This window comes from Lutjanus erythropterus, chromosome 22, assembly GCF_056507025.1.
Source record: "Lutjanus erythropterus isolate fLutEry1 chromosome 22, fLutEry1.hap2, whole genome shotgun sequence".
Classification (NCBI taxonomy): Eukaryota; Metazoa; Chordata; class Actinopteri; order Lutjaniformes; family Lutjanidae; genus Lutjanus; species Lutjanus erythropterus.
Window position 1 is genome coordinate 28496516 of NC_139338.1, and position 22849 is coordinate 28519364.

Consider the following 22849-nt stretch of genomic DNA (forward strand, 5'->3'; position numbering starts at 1 on the left):
TCTAAAGAAACTGAAGTTCACAAACTCATTAACTGATGCAGAGCGGAACAAATGAACTATTGGTGTGAAAACGCCCCGAGTCATGTTATTATTATTCAACTGATTTTATTGATTTGTTGCTACAAAGACGGAGGTCAGAGGGTTAGGAGTGAGATCTTTGCTGCATATAAACATTTGTTTGCATATTAGACACGTCAGGTTTGACCTCAGGAACAGGAAGTTCACGAGCATCTTCCAGCTGCGTCCTTTTCTCCTGCACCTTTTTTTTAAATAGAGTTGAGACTGCGACCGTTCCTCTGCAGCCTCTCCCAGAGGCCCGGTGGTCTGACTGCACTGGATCCAGCCAGATTAAAGAAAATGCATGATGGTGCAGAAAGTCCACTTCTTTGTGCGACTTGACCTCAGATTTAGGCCGATCATGTGGTCACGCTGATCAAAAACTCTTCTGCCTCACTCACTGCTCTGTTCGCTGAAGTAGGGAAAATGGTTGAAAATGAGAAGAAGCAAGTCCTGCTGTCCCCCACAAAGGACAGGGGTTAAAACATGTCTTCTGAAAGGCTTTCAGTATAAACTTATAAACACTTAATCCTGTCACAATCGTGTCAATTGAAAAATACATCCAAACGTGAAAACAGGTGGAGCAATACAGGACATTAAGGAGTCAAACTGCAATGTGGCGTCAGTGTCACGTCCCCCACAGAGGACAAAAATGAATTGCAGCATCTTTGAAGGACAGGTTGGACTATAAGTGATGATCAGCCAAACTTTATCTGAAGTCACATACCATTTGTTTTTGTCCTGCTGCAGTAGTTCAAAGCAAGAAAAACTGATTCCCCTTTAACAGCACCTCCTCCTCCTCCTCCTCCTCCTCCTCCTCCTCCTCCTCCTCCTCCTCCTCCTCCTCCATAGATTTTAGAAAAGTGAACGGGGCAGTTTCCTTTGTGTCGTCCCCTCTGTGGGTCCACAGTTCATCTCTGTCCTTTTCTAAAGTGACAGTAAGCGCTTGTGACTGCAGGGAAAATGCTGAAGAATGTAAATGGCTTCTTCGGCTGCTTTCAAAGAGCAGAGACAAAACACAGGCGAGCGTAAAAAAAAAAGAAGATGGAGATTCATTACACGTCAGTTTAATTTCAGAGCTGCGATTCATTACGCGGTGGAAGTCGATTTCTCCTCCTCACATTGTTGTGGCAGCTCGGCGTTCTGCGGGCCCTCACACAACAGAGCATGCAGCGCATTTAAAAGAAAGAAAAAAAAAACCTAATTAAAATGAACTTTGCGCTCCGTGATGGGTGGATAATTGTTGCAAGGCACCGGCGTGTGTAATTGAGGCTGAATTTGTTTTACAGGTTTACCTTGTAAATGGCTAGATTTGCATTTTTCTCCTCGGCTGGTTAAGGCAGGACTCTTGTCAGTTTGAACGCCGTCCAATCGCTTTCAACGCGGCGTGACAGCCATGTTGTAAAATATGTTCTATCAGTGTACTTTTCTTCTTCCTTCTGCTGTTAACCAGAGGAGGTAATTAAAACGGCTTCTCGAGAGTCAAACAACTGTTGTTTCAAAAGTTACTGAGAGTGATTTCTGCAGAACAAAAACTCTGAAGTCCCTGGAGGTGTTGACGTGGAAACAAACTGCCGTCGGCCATATTAACACAGGAGATAAACACAAGAGTTTCTTTTTTTTGTGGCTGAAGACTCAGTGACTGTCTGCGATGTTCTCCTCCAGCTCAGTAATGAAGAGTACGCTGTGCAACACCTTCCTTTGTTACCTCCCTGAGGCATAATTAGACAGAGATCAATTCTGAACATCATAATACGACACAGAGTGAAGCTGTTCGATGATCCTCAGGAGACGCCTTCAGTGTTTAACAGCCAGTCAGCATCAAGGGAGGCAGGCTGCCATCTTAATTCCCCTAAAAACAGACTCATTCAGGGTGGAACGAGCTCTTTAGACCCTCCTCCAGCACCTGTGTTGACTTCCAGCTTTGTGGTAGGGAGTCACAGAATATCCCAGCATGCACTGAGGCACCCAGGACAGATCACACAGACAATCACATTAAGGACAATTTGGACACTGATTGTTCTTGAAATAATGTTTGAATGTCTGGACTTTGGAGATTAAAAAAGTGAAATTCATCCTTTTAAATCAGAATTTGATCTTCAGACGTCATTGAAAAACGTTTGATGGTCTTTTAGTCTGTGAAGAGCAAGACACCTCAACCTTTACAGGACAGGTAGAGCCAACATCTGAAGAACTGAAACACGTTCCTCTGCTTTTCTGTCCATACTGGGCCTGGAATTTCATCTTTTTAAGGTCACTTGGCCTTGTCTCTTTTTTGAGGCTCAAATGTCAGGGCAGTAAGACAAATAAGTTATTTTAGTGCTAATAAGTCATTAATGTAACTTAAAGCTTAAGGATGATTTTATTTTTATTGTTTTTTTACTTTAATACTCAGTACTGACTTGTCAATAATCATATCCATTTATGTTTAACAAGCAGATCAACATTTGGAAAGTTTACTGTTTAACGTCAACCTTTTTTTAATATCTCAGCCCATCCAGGCTCAGATAAGTTGGTTGATGACATTGATGACATTGATGACATTGATGACATTGATGACGCTCCAAAATGACGGTCCTGCATCACACTGTGAGAGACGTTCAAAGATGGCTCTTCTCACGTTCTTGTGATCAAAGAGACCCTGACAGTGTCAGAAATTCAGGATAACCATCTCACAGTGTGACTGCATGAACGTACATTTATGTGCATCATTTTAGCGTACTTGTCATACTACAAAAATACTTAATGTTAACCTCAAACGTTCTTTGCAAAATTGGCAATCCATGTCTCACAGTGACTGATGAAATCTCTCACTCTGTAGGTGACTTTAGGGTTTTAGCTGTAAAGCCTCGACAAACACTTAAACTGGTGTTGAGGATATTGATGAGGAAGATGTGGCTTGGTGTTAACTGGGCTGACTAGTCATCTGTCTCGTTCTTGTTTTTGCAGTTTCTCCCAGTGCTCCCAGTGCTCTTAGTGGTCAGTCTGACCGCAGCCTCTTTATCAAAGTTTCTCACTTCAGCTCATTTGACCCTCAAAGTTCAGACAGCTTTGCAGCAGTCTCTTGTTTGGCCAGTGCTTCATATGAAGGACACAGTCTCTATGATGGCGTTCTGTGCCAGCGATCCACCATGTCTCTGACTAAATCACCACCTGCTATGAGCAAATTAAATATTGACTTCTCGTATTGACTTGTAGATCTAATTTGAAGTGATTGCGGATGAGCAATAATGGTGCTGAAAAAAGAGTCGGGGGGCTGCGTTGATGGCGAGCTGGCGGTTGTTAAGTGCGCCTTTAATTGGCTGTATAGAGCGAATCATTGAGTTGGAGAGGGAACTAGTTTAGGCAGAAGTCAGGGTGACTTTGTGTGCTCGTGTTGTGTTTCATGATTGAATCAGGGCTGAAGCTGCAGAGAAGCTGCATCGTGTTTGAATCAGAAGAGAAAGAGGATGGAGTGGCGAGACAGTGATTGGAAAGGTTTGTACTGGAGGAATTGATGGTTCAGAGCCAGCTGAGTTGATGGTGGCAGCAGTCAGCGGGATGGATGTAGAGAGGGGAAATAAATGAAAGAAAATGGCTTGTGTTGATGGGAGGCCCCCGACGCCTCCCAGAGCCCCACGCCGCCGTCCGCACATCCTCCATCCTCCTCGAGTGAGCCCCGCCGCGATGTAGAACCTCCTTCGACCGGAGAGGAAAACTCATCTCAGACGCACCGCTGCAGAAATGGAGCGTCTTTCATTCAGATCCACTCTGTCAATATTTACCCGCTGGCCTCAAATCAAATACACTGATATTGAAAGTCGTCACACTCAGCGAGGCAAGAAGAAGGAGAGGAGGAGGAGGCAGCCAGAGAGAGAGAGAGAGCGAGAGCGAGGAGGTGTGCTGCTCCACACCTCCCCCATAAACTGTGAGAAGAAGGTTTCAGTCAGGAAACATCAGCAATATGTGAGAATATTAGTTTAAAACATTCAAAAATTAACAGAATGTGAAGAAATAACAGTTTTGACATAATGTCAAAGTGATATCTACTGAAGTTAGGATGCTAACCAGCTAGCTGCAGCGCGTTCTGTCCCAAAATACCACTTTGTACCTCAGGAGGTACAAACAGGTTTCCTGTCATCAAACTGGCCTGTGTCAGTCAGTTTTCCACCTACATGGAACTGGCCCCGGTTGGGTTTGTGCACCTAGTTTTAACCTGTTCGGAGCAAAACTAAACTGGTTGGCTAGATGGCACCAAGGTTCCTAGAGTACTGACCAGAATCCGTTCAAGAACAGAGATAATTTGTCTGCTGAGCCCATTTCCTGCTCGACTGGCTCCGGTTCCGGTTCTCATTAAGGTGTGAGCAGCAGTTAGCTGTAACTCTGGTTACAGGAGGTGTGGAGTACAAATTCGACAGGTGTTTGTTCCGTACTGTTTCTCTAAAGGAAGGTCCAGGCGTCCGTATACGTTTGGGTATATTTCACTTGTTTAGCTCTGAGGAGAGTTTTATTGTGGAGGTTTTGCCTAAATTTTACTTTTTTTAAAAAACGTAAATGGGAAACAAAGAGTGATGACAGGCTGCATAAATACATCTTTAAAACTGCATCCAGGTCTGGAGTTTGGCATTTGAATGTCTCATTGATGTGATTTAAAATCATATTTTGTAACTGAATAATTGTTTATGAGGTCAAACGTACGGCCTGCAGGCCAGAACTGGTCCACCAAAGGGTCCGATCCGGTCATTTAGCAGTCATTTATTCTGTGATCTGTATGTTGTAATACACATATAATGACAGAGACTGACTGAATGAGGAAAACCTGACACATTGTTCAATTTTTCTTTCATCTGTTTTGTAAATGAACAGTTCATTAAGTGTGAACATTTTAAGAATGTACTTGTATTTCCAAAAGGTGTGATTTAAATTTTTAAATTAAAATGACTTTATTATGTGACTTAAACTACAACAGCTTTCCTATATCACAGCCTGTATGACTCTGCATCACATTTTATCTACTAGAAAGCACCATAGAGGACAGCTTGCACCTTTTCACATTTTGTCCACTGGGACGTACCACAGAAGACACTGTTTTAAGTTTTGTCCACTAGAAGGCACCATAGGCAGCACTTTTCTACATTTTCTCCACTGCCAGGCAGCATAGAGGGCACTTTATCATGTTTTATCCACCAGAAGGAAGCTCTAAGGGCTCTGTTTCATGGTTTGTCCACTGGACGGACACTCTAATATAATGATGTGTGTCTTACGGCAGAATCCTGTTGATATCCAAGTCTTTGATGATGTTTTAAAGTGTTCGTGTTTCGCCTTCCAGGCAGAAGTCTGGGCAGCTCTGTGGCTTTCTTTACAGTCCACAGAGCTGAACCTGAACGATATCAGAAAAGGTTTCGGGGAAAGTCTGCAGGAAGAGAACAGGTTGTGTTTTGGACAGGTGACAGCTGTCACTGTGTCAGTTGTTAGTTGTCAGTTAGAGGGTCTTGTGGATGCAGGACGGTCCCTCAGAGCTGCTCCGGTGTCTGAACTCAGACGTGATGCTGCAGAACCTCTACTGGATACGTTTATATTCTGGCTTCTTCTGAATAAACAAAAAAAACTTCACTGTAACAGATCAGTGATGGAGGCCGTGCACCACCCTCACTGTTTCAGCCTCAGACCCCCTGGTTACATCATGTGGACCACCCTGCGCTGCAGAGGCCCCTCCTCTGCACGCAGGAGTGTGTTGGGATGTTTCCTCTCTGCCTCCGGCTGCGTCGCCCCTCAGATGAGGAGGGGGGAGGGTTAGGAGGACAAAAAAACCCTCCCTTTGTCCCCTCAGAGCCCCCTGGGTGACTGCAGGAAGTTCTCAGATATCTGTGAAGAGCTGCAGCCAGGTTCTGTTGACAGCAGATGTTCACTTATTACACTGGAGGAAACGTGTGCATTGAATTATTCTATCAAGTTTGTTTTTGTTTGTAAGTGAGTCATTAAAGGTTCATTTTAAAAAAGAGACAATAGTTCAACCTGTTTCTAATGCAGATCAACTCATTTTTCTTGTTTCTTACGTTTTTCTTTCTTGTTTCAAGATGCAGCAAAATCTAGAAAATGCTTGAAACGCAGTGATTTTTTTTAGAAACAGCTGGAAGTAAAGCTTTTAATTTTAAATTGTAAGATTTTTATTTAATTAGTGTTTTTATCTGTGCACTGTGATAAATAAAAGTGAAATGATCTCTCTGAAGTATCTGTTTAACTCTGCACGTCAGAAATGTGTTTGGAAAATAAAGTTTTGTCAAGAATCTTAAAACAAGAAAGAAAAAGAGCAAAATAAAAAAAATGGTTTGATTAATAAAAAAAACTTTAAAAAATTGATCTTCACTGGAAACAGGTTAAAGTTGACTCTATTTTCTATGAAAATTAAATAAGAAAATCAGAATGCACACATTTAAAGTTTTGATGAAGTGACCTGATGATCTGGATGATTTCCTGCAGAGCTTCACAGTCTACATTTGCATTTGCTTTTCATAATGCAGAAAAACAAACAACAAGTTGTCCTGATTTAATTTTCTTCTGCAGATATTTTGTGACAAAGTTTGAAGAAAACAAATAGAAAAAGAATGAGATAAGAAATTAAAACATAAGTCACTTTATTAACCAAACTTTTTACACTTTACTACAAATACAGTTTGTACAGAACACAACATTCCCTCACAAGAGATGAAATATTTTAAATCTGATTTCAGTTTTCCATTTATTCACCACTTCACCTCAACTCAACAATAACAAAAGTTTTGCAAACAAAATAGCAAGTTTTGTTTCTACATAATTAAAACCTCTTCTGTCTTTTAACAATAATTGATGAGGAATTTTGAGTTAATCAATAGTTGACCTTTTGACATCCCTATTTTGCACTGTGGGGTGTGTGTGTGTGTGTGTGTGTGTGTGTGTGTGTGTGTGTGTGTGTGTGTACTAGTAGTAGTTATCACAGCTTGTACATTTGCTCATCCAGGGTACTGGTATAAGAATTATGTACACAATGTGCATCATGATTAATATATATATATGTACATATTTATATTTCAGTGTAAATAGAGTTGAGCGTCTCAAGTTGAATTATTGCTCAGGATTAGTCAGCAGTGCACAGTCGCAGTATAAATATGGAAAACTCTGAGCAAACAAACAACTGAAAAGTTTTTAAACGTGAATTCAGGAACACAATGATGTTTTTGCAGGTGTGTTTCTTGGTGTTTGTGTTAAAGAGTCAAGAGGACGTCTGATGTTCAAAGAGTTCAGTCTGTGTTTCTGTTTGAGCCCCTGGTGGCCGTCAGGTGAACTGCAGCCTCAGAAATCACCGGCCTCACTGCTCAGATCTGGAGGTCGTCTCGTGGTTTTTGTGCGTTGAAGTGTGTGTGTGTGTGTGTGTGTGTGTGTGTGTGTGTGTGTGTGTGTGTGTGTGTGTGTGTGTGTGTGTGTGTGTGTTGTGCGGTCGCTGTTCTTTGTGGCTGCATCTGTCTGTCTCTATTGTTTGCCGGGGTCCATCTGCTGGCCTCCAGCTCAGCCCCTCCTCCCCTGCTCAGGCAACAAACACCCCCAGCCTCACCCCTCCTCCTCCTCCCGTCCTCTCCAGGAGAGCCAGCTGTCCCCCTCCTCCTCTTCCTCCTCCTCTTCCTCTCTGTCCCTCCATCACTGAACGTCAGAGGCCTTCAGTTCACTTCCACTTCCCAAACCTCTAACAGTAGTTTTAACTTCACTGATCAACACACTGAAGAGCTGTAAGTTTGTTTATTTGTATTTTTTGACTAATTGTTTCACATGTGATGTAATTATCATAATTATATATGTGCATATTTAAATGAGAGGGTGTAGAAAGTAATTTAAATAAAATGACAGATGTTCCTTCACTGCCCAAAAGATTTTCACCAACAGAAAACAAGACTGGAGCTGAAACTACAAATGTATTAAACTTAACTGAAGAACATTTTAAAGCAAAAATGTCAAAAATGTTGAAGTTTTAGTTTCTCATTTGCTGCTTTTCTTTGTATTAATTAATAGTAAATAGAATTTTTGGTTTGGTGACATCATCTCGGGCTTTACAGAATTGTTTTGGACATTTTAGGACCAAACGGTTCATAGAAAGATAAAAAAAAAAACAACCTGAAATTTAAATGTTAGCATCAGTCTCAATCTGATCTGAAGTTTTATTTGTAGTCAGTGTGATGTTCAAAGGGTGAATATTGGATTATAAATACCTTGTGTGATTTATTGGCTGGGTTGGTTCTAATATTATGATCAATAGTTCAAAATGACAGGAGTGATTATTGATCACTGAGCTGGAAAAAAAAAAGTCCCCAAATCAGGAGAAAAATTCAAAGAAACAAGTAAAGAATCAGCATTTAGTTGAGTGACATGCTGTATGAGGAACTCAACAGTGTCTGTTCAAAATCTGTGTTTTCATTTTTATTTATTTATGTTACTTTATTTAACGGCCGTCTGGCAAAAAGCAGGAGCCTGTTGTTTTTCTGTGCTGTTTGTTGGACAGTGTCATCGGGTTTGTGTACAGTTGTGACCTTGTTTTGTGACATGTTCAGCCAGGAGGATCTACTGAGAACCTCTTTATATCCCAGGGGTTTTATCTAGAACTCACTTCTGAGAAGCTGAGTCGTTGCAGACCTTGTGGAAGGATTTCAACAATCCTCAAAGAACTCTTTCTTCTAAAAAATGTTCTTTGGATGAAAAGGGTTCTTAATGGAAACCTTACTCTTACAAAGAACCCTTGACAAGCCCTTTCTTCCAAAGTGGGTTCTTCAGACGCAAATTGTTCTGAGTAGAACCACAAGCCTTCAGGCAGAACCCTTTTGGAACCCTTATTTCTAAGAGCGTAGCCTGTGAATCATATAAAGAGCAACATGTTTCACATATTTATTTGATAGTAGATCAATTAAATTTGATCAAATTCTCAGCGACAGATGAATTGATGATTGATCAGAAATCAGTCCCCAGCCTGTTACAGGCGGTCGAGCTGTCATGTTTTCCTGGTGGTGACTTCCACACTTTGACTTTTCCCTCCTCGAGCCTCGCGGTCCGTTCTTCGCCCTCGCAGCAGGAGAGATAAAACCAACAGAAGCGTCTCATTTTGCTCAACAGATGTCCTTAATCCCGGCTAATCCAACATGTTAAACGGTTGTTTTCTCTGCAGCGAGCGCGGGGCTGCGACCCTGGCGCCGGAGCTTCCCACGGGCCAGTTGGACTCCCTCAGACCCCCTCTGGTCCTGGTCTAGTGCTCTCGGCTCCCCGCCACACTGCCAAGACGAGGCTGAATTAATAAAGTGTCTGTTTCCACGGCGATATGTGAGGAGATTTATGACCGAGAGGACGGAGAGAAAAATCTGACTTCATACTTTTAGTATTTAATCTGTGACATGTTCTACCCTCAGAAAAAATCTGTGAAAGGTTTCATCTAGAACCCCCCATGAGAGGTCCTCAAAGAGAACCCTTCTATTGTGGTTCCATCCAGAATCTGTTCCATTTCCTATGGCCTCACTCAGGGGTTCTACTAAAAACCTTTTTATTTTCCAAGGGTGTCATTGAGAACCCAGCCAACTTTTTATTTATTTATTTTTATCTAGAACCAAACCAGGGAGTTTTACTGAGAACCATTTTATAATTTAAGGTTTTCATCTAGAACCCACTCAGGAGGTTCCATCAAGAACCCTTTTATATTTCAAGGTTATCGAACCTTTTTATATCCTAAGGGTTTTATGTAGAACCCTCCAAGGGTTTCATCCAGAATGCACCCAGGGGAATCTGAAGAGATGTCCAAGGGTGTATAAAACACCCAGGAGGTTCTATCAAGAACCCATTTTATATTATGGTACAAAGAACCATTTCTTCAAGGATTTCAACAATCTATGAAGAATTCTTTCTTCCAAAAAGGGTTCTTTTGAAGAAAAGGGTTCTTAAAGGAACTCTTACTCTAACAAGGAACCAGTGACTAACCCATTCTTCATAAAAGGGTTCTGGGTAGAACCTCAGCCCTTCAGGAAGAACCCTTTTCTAGGAGTATAGTGTGGGGGAAAAAAAGAACAACTGAGGAACCAAACCGTCTCATCTTCTCATCTGATTGGTCTGTTTTATTGTTTTTATCCCATAATCCACCTCTCCTCTGTCATGGCGGCGGCTCCGGTGTAAACAGAGCTCAGAAATGAAAAACGTTTAGCGTTTATGACCTTCAATAAAAATCAGTTTTACGTTCGTGCAGTCGTCTGACAACAAGAGAACAGAAGCCTGTCGCTGATGAATCGCTCCTTTAGATCATTAATTTGTCCCTCAGATCCCTTAAATAACTTTTTATTCCCTCAATTTAGTATTTCATCCCCTCAAATGACTCGATTCGTTCCCTCAAATTAATAATTTGTGCCCTCAGATGACTAAATCATGGTCTGAAATGGCTTCGTTTGCCCTCCTCCCTCCCTCCTCGTCCTCTCTCAGATCCAGAACCTTGAAGACGAGTTTTTATAAACTGGGTTTTATCCACAGTATCACCAGTTCACACAGCGAAACCATCTGTTTGTCCTTTAAAGTCAAACAGAAAGTAAATTATCTCCAGAATCAAAATCAAACCGAGGCTCAAATGGACTGAAAGTGATCACCCTCAACGTTAATTTGCAGGAATTAATTATAATCTGAGGGCACCGATTATTTAAAGGACAGGTTCATAATTTAAAGGTGAAGACGAGAAAACTGAGGCATTAAAGTCAGTTAACTGAGCACAGAACGAGTCATTTGATGGAATAATTTATTAAAAATCTTCCTCAAACACCAAACTGAGTCCTGTAGACTCGTGTTACGTGTTAAATTCTTCATAAATGAAGAAATAAGTGCCTTTATGTTGAGTTTTCAGACCAGCTTATTGTTTTTATTTCCTCTAATCAGGAAAACAATATATTACATTTTCACCTGCTTCTTAAATGAAACAAAATAGATGCATTCGGGTGATGTTAACAGACTTTCATCTTTATTAGTGAAACACGACACATTTTAAATGTTTTATAAAACACACAGCAGATATAAACCTTAAATTTGCAGAATCTCTTCCATAATCTTTTATTCATTTTGTTCTCTACTCTCAGCAGCTTTTAGACGTTTGTCTGTCGTTTGCAAGCAGACAGAAATTAACAAGAGGCACTTTGATGCAGTAGAAGTTAATGGAGAGCAGTGGATTGTTTTCTGGTGTGGGCGGGGCTTAAATGTGCTCCATGGTTGTTATTTTGCGTGAAGACCGTGTGTCCGGTGCAGGTCTCTGTCTCGTGTACGGCTGGTTCTGAGAACAGCGTCTGTCAGACAGAAGCTGGACTCGGTGTGAATTGAACACTTGGACACGTCTGTCGTCTCATGTGGAGTCACAGCGAAGGTGTAACGTCCTGTTTCAACAGTAATAAAGTCATGTTAAAGGAGTAAGGAGGTCACTTTCATGGTTTGGACGGATACGTCTTTAGAAAAGGACCCTGAAGTGTCCTAATTCAGTTTGACGTGACGGAGACCTCAGTGTATCAGAGAAACAGGACTGAGTCTGTAGGTTGCACATATTTTAGAGACAGGAAGCATTTAAATGAATTTAGTAAATGACATCACAGTTGACATTTTATAGATCAAACAACTAATTGAGAAAAATAGTCGACCGATTAATCGATTATGAAGATAATTGTTAGTTGCAGCCTTAAATCAAAGTGTCATAAATCTCATCTGGACTTCATGAAGACATTTGTAACAAGTCGTGGAAACCTGGCGAGTGTTTTGAAACTTGTCCTCGGTGTGAACGCGGCCGACGGCGCCGCTGAGCCTCAGCACACAGCAGAGACACTAACTGTCCATTTAATCAGCGCCAGTAACGTCTCCTGCTGCTCTTTGTGCCGTCTTTCATCCTCTGATTATCTGCGATTAGGAGAGCAGAGCTGAGATGATCAGTGGACGCAGCTCCGTCATTCCTCCTCCTCTCTTCACTTAATATACAGTTTGACCTTTCAGCGCTTTGTGATCTTAGCCGCCGCCGCTGCCGCTGGTCAATATCCAGCGAAGCTTGCCGAAGGTGCGAGCCCGTCCGCTCGCCAAATAAATATCTTGATTAGAGCGGCGGCCCCGAGCCACATTCCTCGCCGTCATGCTCAGATGGTCTCTGCTGCAGACGCTGATTCGGGTTGAACTCTGATAAACGCCGATGTTCCTCACTGGAGGAAATGAAAAACGCTCAGGTTAAACAGGTGAGACGATTATAAAGTAAACAGACTGAATATACTCTTATTTATTTAAAGCTTTATTTATTTTTCATCATCAAAGATCTGCATATTTCAGATTATTTGAAGTGAGCTGAAGTATATTTTCACCTCTTTACTTTTCTGTCAGACAAACTTTTTGGAACAGAGCTGTCGTTACAGTTTATTGATCCAGGAAAACAAACCAATACAGCAGCTCCATCATCTGTCAGACAGGAAGAGCACATTTCCCTTCAGTGTAAAAGCATCATCACCTGCTGGGCCTCCTCCTCGCCTTAGGTGGCGAGGTGAATCCCCACCTCTCTCGCCGAGGCTGATGGGAAGTGACAGGGGTCTCGATAGTGAAACATACGACAACGCAACACAAACTGAGCTTTTGTTTAAAGACCGGCGACTTTAACAAACCCCACGAGAGGACTCGGCCAAATCAACCTTCTCCTTCTTCTTCTCTTGTTTTATTTTGATTTACATACCGGCGGCGCTCCTGCTGTGTGGGCCGACGGAGTGACAAGTCTCTATAGCAACACTTCTGTGTGAGCTGGTGAAATAAAGACAGACGTCCCCCCTGTCTCCGGCTGGTCCTCTGAGCAAACATCACTTCAGTCTGAAATCACAGAGACAGACACGAGACGAGGCGGCTGACACGCTATTTAACTCGTAATAAAAGCAGAGGGGGTGGAGGAGTGTGTGTGTGTGTGTGTGTGTGTGTGTGTGTGTGTGTGTGTGTGTGTGTGTGTGTGTGTGTGTGAGAGAGAGAGAGATTTGATCATTTATGTTTTATTGAGAGGAACTGCGGTGAGAACAGCAGGCAGCATCACAACGGCCTCCATTACATTTCACTTTGTCAACAAATGTCCTCGCTCTCTGGCGTGGACTGAAGCTGCAGAAAAAAGAGGTGTTTCCATCCATCCATCCATCCATCCATCCATCCATCCATCCATCCAACACTCACATCTTTTATCAACTTCCATTCATCTGCTCGGCGCGGCGGCTCTGTCACTTCTGAAAACCCAATTAGCATAGATTGGCGATTGAAATCTCAGCGAGGATGATGACGATGATAGCTGGAGACTCGCAGCGGGCTCGGCTCAGAAACGGTTTTGTTTCTGTTTTGGCATTCAGGCGGTGGAATATCTTCTGGGCTCTGTGCTGAAAAGTTAATTGATGATAAACAAACAGAGTTTTGATGCCGCTGCTGTGATATCCTGTGTCATTCTCGCCGCCAAAAATGAAAGAAATCAAAGAACCTGAAGGCAGAAAAACAAACAAGTGATTAGGGCATTGATCGATTGAAGGAACATTGTCACTAATTCTGTTTTTGTAATTAAAGTTTCTCTCTTTGGGTCTATTTACCAAGTCAGCAGAGCTTTTCTTTTTATCTTTGTGTGAAACCAAACCAGTATTGACTCAGTGATCATTAGGAGACGATAATTCACATAATTCTGTTTTTATACAAAATAATTTGAACATTTTCCCAAAGTGGCAAAACCCGACTCGCAGTCCAAATCTAAAATGTTGTTTTCTGGTTCAGACAGCTAATTATCACTCATTTAATTTTATGATAACACTGAATTTAAAGGGATGTGCATAAGACTGTCATGACACCTTCATAACCATGACATGACACCTGTCGACAAGGAGTTTTTGAAGGCTTGTGACTGTTGTCATTAAGTGTCCTTTGGTCAGTTTTGTCATTTTTGTTTGTTATGACAACTTTATATCAACCAAGACAACATAACCTGTCATAAACATGTCATAGCAGGCGTAATTATTGTTATGACAGTGTAATTGTTGTCTTGGTTGATCAAACAGACAAACAAAAAGTCAAAAATCAAAAAACTTTGGATTAAAAATATGAAACCTGACTGAATGAAACTTAATGACAACAATCGTAAACATTCATAAAGACTCCTTCATGCTCATGACAGGTCATGTCATGGTTATGAGGGTGTCATGTCAGTCTTATGTATTAAGAAAAATGTAGTGGAGTGAAACAGAATATTTATAGAAGCAGAAGTTTAAAGTGTCAGTAAATTTACTGGGATCAGCTGTTTTCATTCACTCATTTCCTGTTGCCTTTACTTTTCTTTCTTAAAATAACAGTTAATTAACAGTTTGACTGGATGTAGTTTGAAAAAAGGAGCAAAGTTAAAGTAATTGAAAATAATGAGTGAATAAAAAGAACATTTCTGTTAAAGAAGAGACACTAATTATTTTCACTAACTGCCTCTACTCCTCAGTTTGTCTTTACTCAACACTTCCAACTTGTGTTTCAAAATAAAAGTCTAACTAGGCTAAACAATGATCAAATAACCTCATAAAACAGGAGAAAATTGATAAAATGCTTTTTTGTAATATAAATAATATAATGCGCGATATTTAATGTGACTAATAGTAAAAAAAAAAAACAAGCTCAGTGCTTTTTATTTTCATTGATATTTAACAGAGAAAACTCGTCTCTGGAACCATCGACTGTTCGCAGTTAAACATCTCTTAAATGTTTAATTACTGACCCAAGTTGTCATCTGTCCACTAATCAATAAATGGATTGATCATTTTTAGCGCTGCTCGCGGACATTTCCTGCTGTCGGTTCAATACAGCAGCTGACGCCGTGAGTCACATTCCAATGAACTCTGTTTGACACGAGGAAAATTAGACCCGGGGCGTGTTTGATTTGCATTTAAATGGATTTATTGTCCGCTGCCGGTGTGACGGGCGGAGACTGACCACATGATCAAACTGTCTTCTTCTGTGAGAGGAAATGAGGAGTCGGGATTTTAATTCTGCTGCCTGAATGTAACACTGGGATCAAAGTTTAGCTGCGTAATGAACATTTTAATGTGATCGTTATCTGCTGACGGACAAAAGAAAAGGAGCTCTGATACTAACAATTAACAGTTAATATGAAGACTGAACACCTGCAACACAACTCTGATTAGATAAAGTATTGAACATTATTGATTCCTTTCATTAAGGCCTCATGTATTCAGTGAAAAAATGTATATTTGTATCAAAACCGTGTTCATATAAAGTCTTGAACATTTGGAAAATTTGACAAAGTGAAAAATTCCCCCCCAAAAAAACAACAAAAAAACAGGAATAAAAATAGGATGCAATGACTTGCAAAAACTTTTCAACCTATATTCAGTTGAATCCAGCATAAAGACGAGATATTTAATGTTCAAACTGATAAACTTTGTTGTTTTTTGTAAATTAAAAGTTGTTCTGTTGTAACAGGATCAATTTTTACCATTTTCTGACATTTTATGGACCAAACAACTGATTGATTAGTGGAAAAATTATTGCCAGATTGATCACTAGTTGAAAAATAGGTCCAAACAGTGGACAAGATTGTGACAGGATCCTGTAGAAGTTTGCGTCTTGTTTGAAGTTTGAAAGAAGAAGAAGTTAATGTTAGCTGAAGTATTTTGAAATTCAGATGTGTGCAAAGTAAGAGACCTTTGTCTCGGGTGCAGCAGCAGCCCTCAGTGAAGGATTTTATTCCACCTGCTGATATCCAATATTTAACAAAGGGCCGACGTCTTCCCGCTGCTCTGAAACATTCATCAGCTCAAACTGATGTGAGCTCAGAAGAGTTCAGGACATGAATCTGACTCTATCAGAGCCGTCTGCCTGTCCTCGTCTCCGTCCCGCGAGGCTCGCGGTCCGCTCCGTCTGAGAGTGACAGTGGGACGACACAGACAGACAGACAGACAGACAGACAGACACAGACAGACGGGTGTCCGGGTTTTGTCGCAGTGACACATGCGACAGTCGGTTCAGAAACACCTCTGGAGTGTTTCCCTGCTGGGTCACAGCCACCGCTCCCTCCGCTGTGCTTCTGTTTGCTGGCTGAATCCTCCACCTCCACATGTGGGGCGGCGGGGGCCTCGGTCCCTGATGTGGGCCGGGGGCCAGACTCTGTCCTGTGTGCCCCTGCTGATAAGCTGTGCCACTGCCAGGGGGGTGGGGGGGTTCAATCAATCACCAGCAACAGCAGCCCAGTTGGACTCTGGGACAGAACTGAGTCCATTTATGTTCCCAACAACAGTTCAGAGGTTCTGATGCTCCAGTATTTTAATTTTTTTGAATGACTTTAATTATTGAAGATTCAGATTTTATGATAAATGTTAGATAAATATGGCTGTTGTCCAGTAAAAATCTTGCATCTCTAACTTACTCCCAAATATTTAATAGTTTTCTGAACCATGACGAGTCTTTCTTTCTTTCTTTCTAAGTTCTAATCAGAGTTTAGTAAAACCAGGTTTAAAATTAGTAAATCCAGATTAAAGAATGAAGAACTCTGTTACACAATTAAAAACTAATCTCAGTTTAGTAAATCTAAGTTTATGTAATCCGAAAGCTAGAAAGTAAAGAAAACCTTACACTGTTTGCAAGCTAGTTAAAAAGTTAAGAAAAAACATTACATTGTTTGCTAGCTAGCTAAAATGTTAGCATGATGCTGCATTACAATACATTACATTTGGTAGTTTACTAAAAAGTTAACACAACACTACATTGTTTGCTGGTTAACTAAACTGTTGATTAAATTACATTGTTTGCTAGCTAGCTAAAATATTAATACTAGATCAAATCTTAAATTGGTGTTTAAAGTTTTTCGTTCATTCCTCTCCCAGCTAACACTGAGCGAGAGGCGGGGTCCACAGTTCATCACAGGGCTGTTAAAGTTTAGAGTAAAATAAAATAAACTCAGGTTTAGTTTAGGCTTTCATTTAATCTTTCTTCATTTTTAGCAACATAATTTAAACTTCAGCTGTGATTTAATCGGGTTTGAAAATGACTCCTTATTGGTCAAGGGCAGCCATGTGGTCATGAAGACCATACGATCTGATCAGAAGCTAAATGGACATTTTTAGTGTGATTTTTATCAGAGATTTTCACCTTGAATACTTGAGTCCACTTCACAGCAACTCCTTTTCATTTCACTGAGGTGAAATCGTGACCTTTGCGGCAGTGTTCCTTTATTGTTGAATTACTACAATGACTGATTTGAGCTTTTCTTCCATCACTGGGAAGAAAAAGGACAAACTGCAGCCGTCCGTCTCCTCGGCACCTTTCAGGACTGAAGGGCCTCGCTGGTAAATGGAGTGTAAACAAAGAAAACGTCTGGCAGCTGCACTGATGGAAATCTGAACAGCTACTAATGCGTTTTTCAGCAGCCCCGTTATCTCAAAGGCACACTATCAAAACAGAGTACATAATGAGTGTGGATAATCCTGTCCGCTCGCTGGATCTGCTGCAGTAAACAGCGCGAGGCGGACGGATGACCTTAACTGTGGCCGTCAAGCGGTGGCGGAGTTCTCAATTAAATTCTGCCAGACGAGTGGGGAGAGAGCGGCGTGTTCACAGATACTCGGATAAATCTGCTCGACTCACGCTGACTGAGAGTTTATAAAGAAGAAGCTTTTTCTTTATGCACTTCACCTCTCAAATCCTGTTTGTTCCTTTAGCCCTTAAATTTGGTTTAAAGCTCCATCCATAAGGTTCCCCAAATCCCCCCGTTTCCTAAAGGTGTAGCTGAAGTTGAAGCAGTTGAAGTGGCACTTCAACAAAAGTATTTAAAGAAAGTTAAAGCACTGAAAGATTTAAGACAGTGTTGAAGGTTTGAAAGGATGACAAACTTAAAACTAAACCTTTTGCTTCTGAAACATGTTTCTTTGGAGCCGAGGCTGAAGTTGAGGCACTGAAATCAGCTGAAGTGAGAGATTTGTTTAAATGGTAGTTGAAGTGCTGAGAGGAGCTGAAGAGTCAGTTGAAGTGTAGGTGAGAACAGGACTGTGTTACGCTGATGAAGCAGATGAAGTGGCAAACAGAAGCACTGCTGGAAACTTCTACCAGATTAAATTCAACAAGGCAAAGATTTTGTTCAAATGTCAGCTGAAATGAAAGGCGTTGAATTACTGTAAATAAAACTATATATGTTGGCAAAGACTAAAAATGTGACGATCGCTCAACGCTGCATGACTTCACCGGGGTAATTTCCCACGACTTGATGCGTAAAAAGTAAATAATAGTAAAAAGTATCAAAGGTTTGCTGAGTAAAGCTGAATAAAGGTGAAGTGTGAACAAAGTTTCTACATGGAGAAGAAAACAAGTCAATAGCATTAAATTATTGTACGTTGTGTAGCTTTTCAAGTTAAAGTTTTCTACTAGTTGTTTGTATTTTTCAGTTTTAAAGCAGAGTGAAGAAATGAAGTGAAAATTTCTTCTGGGATGTAACATTTCCTCACAGTAGCAGCGTCTCTGTACTCAGTTACTTTGACCCCTGGATATCAGCCCGGTCACATGGACCCTCCTCCTCCTCCTCCTCCTCCTCTTCCTCCTCCTCCTCCTCTTCCTCCTCCTCCTCCTCCTCCTCTTCCTCCTCCTCCTCCTCCTCCTCGTCCTCGTCCTCCTCGTCCTCGTCCTCCTCCTCCTCTTCCTCCTCCTCCTCCTCCTCCTCCTCCTCCTCCTCCTCCTCCTCCTCCTCTTCCTCCTCCTCCTCCTCGTCCTCCTCGTCCTCCTCGTCCTCTTCCTCCTCCTCCTCCTCTTCCTCCTCCTCCTCTTCCTCCTCCTCCTCCTCAGCTGACTCCTCCTCCTCTTCCTCCTCCTCCTCCTCGTCCTCCTCCTCCTCCTCCTCCTCCTCCTCAGCTGACTCTCTGCAGCTGCTCCTCTGCTCTGCCAGCTCCTGGTGCTTCAGCAGAGTTGACCGTCTCTCTGGTTCCAGCTGACTTGTCTGTCTGAAAGCACTTCAACACCAGTCACTGCTCCCAAAGTTTCAATTAACATCCTCCCTCAGCAGCAGAGGAGCAGGGAGGATCTGCTGTCAGTGAGCGGAGAACCCTGCAGAACACACCGACTCCTGCTGCTCCACCACGGCAACAAAAAAAATCCCTGCCGAGATCCTTTATTATAGTCCAAGGGTTTAATCTAGAACCCACCCGTCCAGGGGTTTCTACCAAGAACTTTTATTATATTTCCACGGTTCTAGCTAGAACCCACCTAGAGGCTTCTATAACCTTTTGATATACCAAAGGTTTTATGTAGAACCCACCAAGTGGGTTAGTCTGACAGAGAACACTTGACAAACCCTTTCCTCGTAAAAGGGTCCTTCAAATGGCAATAGCAAAGCAAATGGTTCTGGGTAGAACCTCAGGCCTTCAGGAAGAACCCTTTTAGAACCCATGTTTCTAAGAGTGTAGCAATGACCTAGTAACCTCATAGCAACACTGTAACCGGAAAACACTGGAAAATTTTGTCTTTTCTTCGTTTGTTTTGTTGTTTAATTAACAAACTTGTTTTTTGGACAAACATCTGATTTAGAACCCGATGGCACTTTAACAGAAACATCTTTCAGACTCGAGTACTCGCGGTCAGAGGTGATTTGCGTCACTTTGATGTTCTCCAGCTCGGAGTCGAACAATATGCTGCAGTGAATCATCAGGCGAGTTAACGCGCGGAGCTGCAGAAAATTGTTCCTGCATCAGAGAGCCCATCGTTCTCCTCACGCTGTCCGGCCGTCATTAGAGCGACTGAGGATGAAAGGTGAGCGCCGAGTGGACGCTGATGAAAGCCTCCGCTGCGGCGTCTAATTTCACTCTGACGGCTGGACGGAGAAAATGGCTCGTTAAGACGCCGCCCGTTAGAACGTTATTAAGATTTCCTCACACAGGTGGAACAGTGTTCTCAGGGGTCAGTGTGTCAGCCAACACCTTCCAGTCTGATCTGCAGTGCAAGTCATTTTACACTCTAAGAAACAGGGGTTCTAAAATGGTTCTTCCTGAAGGGCTGGGGTTCTACCTAGAACTATTAGGTTCTAATTGACCATTGTTTGAAGAATGGGTTTGTCAAGGATTCTTCGTAAGACAAAAGAACCTTTTGTGAAAGAAAGAGTTCTTCAAGGATTGTTGAAGTCATGAGTGCTAAAAGATCCTCAAACATTCAAATGTTTCTCCATGTTCCAAAAGTTCAGTTCATTTTACATGGTTCTTGTGTTCTTGCCTCATGTGTAGAATAGGTGAGCCTAAAAAAGAGTGTTTTACAAAAGGTAGAACCCACTGGAGGAGTTCTAGATGAAACCTAGGAATGTTAAAGGTTTTTAAGTAGAACCTCTTGGGTTGGTGTTCCTGGTAGAACTTCCTAGGTGTTGTCTAAATAAAACCCTTGAAAGAACCCAATGAGAAGGTTCAAGTTGGAACCTGACTATGGAGACATGCTGAAGAACCCTATATGGTTCTAGTTAGCACCTTTATTTCTAAGAGATTTTGGACACGTGTTACTGCGACAGTAGCTGAACCTCCGTGTTAAACAGCGTTCTCCAGGGTCACGTTGATGCTGAACAATAAATAAAACGACTCCTTTTATCTGAGAGAAGAACCTTTTAACGGATCCCTCTGAAGACAAACGTGTTGAAGAATTAAGAGGCTCTGTGGTGTTCTCTTTAGCACCCTGCGTACATTAGAGGGTTCTGAACTGCAGACCTGAGGGACTATAATGGACCGACATGGTCCATCAGCGTCTCCCTCAGAGGTTCTCTGTGATCCTGGAGGAGACGGAGACATCGCCGTCTGACAGCCGGCCTCCTCTGTCCCGTCTTCTCGCTCGGGCTCGGTTCTATGATTCTCACATTTGACATTTTCCACCCAGAGTCAGATGAGACGGAGATAAAGATGGATATCAGCTCGTCTTTGTGTCCAACAGAGAGGAGACATGTCATTAGATTCAAGTCGCAGACCATAAGTGTCCATTTGTCTACAAGATAAATCCCAGACGATCTGTGAAAATCCCAGAACGTCGTTTAACAGCACTCAGGTTTTTACAGGAACCTTCAAAGGCTCTTTGAGACATTTTCAGATCAGAAAGGCCTCTGATGGAACCTGAAAATGTCTTATTTGTTTTATTTATTCAGCCTTTATTTAATTTATTATTTAATTTGAATCACAGAGACTAAAAATGTAAAAAAAAAAAAAAACTATATAAAATTAAACAATATAGAACAAATTACAGAATTATGTGAGATCAAAATGTTCTTCAACATTCAAAACATCTGCAGACATTTTTATGAAAATGTTGGATCAGATCAGATTTTCATCAACAACAACAAAAAAAAGATTTAATCAGGCATTAGAAGGGTCAGCTATACCCTGAGGACCCCTGTCTCACTTCCTGGTTTAAAAAAGGTGGAAATCCTGTTTAAGCTCTGGTAAACTTTATATTTTTAGACAAATTCATTCAATAATATTCTAAACCAAACCTAAATAAGAGTTATGGTTTAAAAATGTGTATTTCGATGCTGTGAAATGTGAAAAAAATTGTAAACTTTATATTTAAAAACTAGCGTTGATGCTAACTGCAGCTAACAACATGGTTCCTCTGAGAACTGGAGTCTCTTCAGCTCTCAGACGAGTGATTTTCAGGAGCTGTGTGTCTTTTGTTGATTTATTTAAAGCTGTAAATTTTTGAAGACTTTGTGTTTTTTCGTCTCTGTGTTTGGAGCTGCAGTTTGTTTCTGCTCTGAACCTTCTGTTCTACATATTTGATCAGGTTCTCTGGATGTTCTGTGACTTCTTGAGGTGTTTTTATCTTTTATTTTGTTTGTTTGTTCTGGCTGCAGATGACGTCCACAGTCAGACGCATCATTTCTTTGAATTTACTACACTCTTGGAAATAAGGGTTCCAAAATGGTTCTTTAAGGGTGGAGATCATTTGCTTCAGAAGAACCCTGATTGATTGTTGAAATCCTTGAATGTGTGTGTGTTTATTGTGACTGCTGCTGATGTTCTCAGTCAGAAGCATCATTTCTGTGTATGTTCTAAACAGACCAGATGTTTTCCAGCGGTCTGGTTCCATCTTTATATCTTTAAAAGTAAATCCGGTTTTAATCAGGTTCCAGGTGCCTTTTAAAAGGTCAGGGAACATCTTGAAAGCTGCTCTGTGGTTCCTGCTGTCCTCACGTTCTTCATCCATTCTCTGTGTCCTTGGTTCTCTCCAGGAGGGACGGCTCTGTGTTCTCCAGCCTGGAGAGTCTTTAAATGAGTGACCTTTGAGACAATCAGAGGTGCCCCGGCTCACACAAACGCTGAATGGCGAGCGGCGGCCCCCGGGTCCCGGTGCAGGCGGCTGCTCGACGCCGCCTGTGGATTACATTGATCCCCTGAAACAATGGGACCCGGTGGGAAGGTGCTCACTAGAACCATATTAAGTTATTTGGCTTGTCCTTACAGGAGAACACTTTTTGGCTTTACAGTTCCACCTGGAATCCTTTTAGGGGCTTCTACCTAGAACCCTATATAAAGGGTTACACCTAGGACCATCTGTGAAAGGTTCTACCCAGAACCACCTGTGAGAGGTTCTACAGAGAATGCTTCTGTAATGTGGTGGTCCCACCCAGAAGCCCGCGTTCTAAGGGTGCAAAAAAGAACCCAGCCATGGGGTTCTACCAAAAACCGTTTCATATTCCAAAGGCTTCATCTATAACTCATTCAGGGGTTCTCCCTAGAACCCTTTTATATTCCAAAGGTTTCACCTAGAACCCACTTGTCATTCTACCAAGAAC

At 41.7% G+C, this 22849-nt stretch overlaps 1 protein-coding gene across 1 annotated transcript in view; it reads left to right on the forward strand.

Moving 5' to 3' along the window:
* The window catches only part of phf21b (PHD finger protein 21B), a 99236-nt gene that overhangs the window by 53142 nt on the left and 23245 nt on the right, over positions 1–22849 (forward strand). The gene's annotated exons all lie outside the window — the stretch shown is intronic.